The sequence below is a fragment of the Panthera pardus genome, unplaced genomic scaffold (genome assembly GCF_024362965.1).
Source record: "Panthera pardus isolate Hobbes unplaced genomic scaffold, ASM2436296v1 HiC_scaffold_17, whole genome shotgun sequence".
NCBI lineage: Eukaryota > Metazoa > Chordata > Mammalia > Carnivora > Felidae > Panthera > Panthera pardus.
Window position 1 is genome coordinate 18,620,397 of NW_026526732.1, and position 2,917 is coordinate 18,623,313.

Sequence of the window (2,917 nt, forward strand, 5' to 3'; positions counted from 1 at the left end):
TAAAAAAAAGTCCAAATGGACGAACCAGCATAATATTTGTATCAATATAAGTGTTAAGAACTGTTTCCTAAATATTTCATGGCATTATTATTTCCTTGGAATCATTACATTCCACAAGACTGCCTTGGTCAGACCTAGTTTTATAATAAAATATAGAGTCTTATGTTCTAGACCAAACTAGATGAAACTTCAACTTGAACCATTTTTTAAATTAGCTGGCATGTAGCACTTCATGCCACAACAAATGACATAAAATGAGTCTTTGGAAAATGCCTCACATCTCTTCAAGGCAGGAATGTCTTTGAAAAGTCATTCTCTTCTGCTGAAATTAGACTTGATTTCGTATTATTGTCTTCAATTTGCGACATTTGTAAAAGACGAACTACCTACAAACTATTTTAGACTTTTCCTGTTGGGAATGAGGGAGTGGTTACATCTGAGTTAGCAGGTGGGCACATATAAAAGACAAGATGGCCAGTTCATCTCATGGAACACAAAATCATAAAATTTTAGGGCTGAAATGGGCCTCAGAGAACATCTAACCCAAGTACCTCATTTAAAACATGAGAACAAAGAAGCCACCTAGGCCATATGCTTGTGAATTAGAAATGTGGCCATTAATAGAGTACAGTAAGAGACACTATTTATATAGCTATATAATATGTAAAGCTTATATATAGCTAAAATAGTGGATACTATTTCAGTACCTATGATGTAGAAGAGGCATTGAGCTGGCCATCTTGGCTGGTGACTTCCTGCTAAATTACACTAAGAATTGGAACCACGATGTTTTCCAAGTGTTAGCCACTCTTTTCACAAACATATGAAGGATCTAATCTTAGCTGCAATCACCCCATTTAATTTAAAGGGGGGAGGAATTCCGAAAATATTTTTTAAGTCAGAGAGTTTCTTTGAAGTTCTATTCAAGACACAATTTATTTTTTCAAGGCACATTTAATTTACTATCAGGAAGGCAATACAAAAGGCCCAGACGCAAATGAAGGAAACACATTCCCCCATTAACACCAAGCACGATGCCCTTTCAGTGTGTGCCTGTTGAATGCCATGGGGACTTAATTTCAGTACCGAAAAAAATGCAGTGATTCTCAGCACAGCCAACATCCTTATAGAACCTAGTAGTGAAATGAATGTTTATGACACCTCAGTTTCAACCTGAAGTCTCATAGAACACCTTTCTGTCTGCAGTCTTTAATAAGATTATCTACAGCACTAACAACCATTCAAAGAACAAACCATTGATTAAAACCACACTGACTTTAGGCTCAATCAAGTAATATAGAGCTCCAAACTAAATGGCTAAATATATGAACTGCTTATACAGACATCTATTATTTGATTCTCTCATAACTATTAAGTTGGTTCTTAGCAAATAAACTCTTTAAAGGCAAAATTCACCGCACTTGGGTTTTGATCCAATAGTTTAACAATCATCATGAAATCCACAGTCTTATGGGCAAAACGGATCTACAGTGTCTCTAGGTCACTATGCTCAAGGTTAAGAGCGAGGCATATTCCATTTTTCACATTTTATGGAATTTTATATGTTCAATTCATGATTTTTAATCTACGTTTACATTCCTCCCAACTGTCTGAAGACACAGTGTGCCACAGACTTAAGGCTTCTGTTTGTCCGTCTATTTTCTTCAAACAGAAACATTTCTCAAGTGTCCACAAGTTCTAGAAGGGGAATTTTTTGGAGGCGGCCACTTCTTAGGAATAGTCCGACACCGTCAGGCCTCTGAAGCAAACACTGAAACACAAGGTTCATCTGATAAGTTTTACATGAACCGTTACAGGCTGGATAGTATAAGAATGCGATTTTTTTTTTGGCTCAAAAAGTCTGAGTTGGGGTGTGGAAACGAGTATTTGGCTGTCCTGCCACTGCTTCCTCCCTGTGGGACTGTCATGGAGGTCTTGACTGGGGGGTACGATTTGTTTACCTACTAGGAGTAAACTTCCAGGCACTCAGTTCATTTTGGGCTTGCTCTGGTTTGCCTTTAGTCTGTTCTGGTTCACCTTTCATTTTTAGGAAAAACAAGCTGATCACTGGGTCCACCCTTGTTGATCTCAGTTGGGCAGCACTCTGCTGCTGGACTCGCCCGAATTAATAGATTTGAGCGCTACATGCTACTTCCTGCTCCTTGCTTGTCAGTCGTATTACAAGGATGTCTTCCCTGTGAGCAGACTCTTGTGTCTTTAGTTTTTCTTCAGAGTCCCTTAACCCCAGTTACCTCACTGGAACTGAGGTCTGTGTGCCCGCCCTCCAGAGCTTGGACATATGCTTCCGATTGTCTCCATTGGAGAATTAACTCATCTCAGGCCGTAACTTTGAAGTGTGTTTCACTCAAACCTTTTTGGGAAGAGATTCCTCGTTGGTCATCTTGAATCCTCTCTAGACAGAGTCCCCACGGGTACCACCAGTCACACAGGCCAAGGCGGCCCTTTCCACTCACCCAGGCCACCAGCCCATGCTACCGCTACCCCTACAATGCCCCTCGCGCCACAGCCCCGGTGCTCCCCTTTATTTGCTAAGATGTAATTGCTGAGAAGGAAGATTATTTATAGTCTTAAGGCTAAGCATTGTTATCCTCAAATTTTTCCTGTAGTGGAACTCAAAAATATACTTAGCTATTCTGCTTTTGTCTAAGAATATGGAGAATACAAGTAGTAGAGGAAGCCTGAGTTCACCTACATAATATTTGAGGTTCTCTAAGTAAAAATGCTCTGTGGGATATAACTGGCTAAGTTTTCACGACTGGGCTCAGAGGTGGTGGTTGGGGAGGTAACAGCTATTTTAATCAAGAGACATGATGCCTAGCTTAACACAGTTTACTTTCTTCATCTCATTATTACACTTTGCTTCCTTGTAAACTCTTTTGAACACATAGTTTTTGAA

At 39.7% G+C, this 2,917-nt stretch overlaps 1 pseudogene; it reads right to left on the bottom strand.

Moving 5' to 3' along the window:
- Window positions 1-1,608: 1,608 nt before the first annotated feature.
- On the bottom strand, window positions 1,609-2,401 carry LOC109252461 (pre-mRNA-splicing regulator WTAP-like; annotated as a pseudogene).
- Window positions 2,402-2,917: the final 516 nt, after the last annotated feature.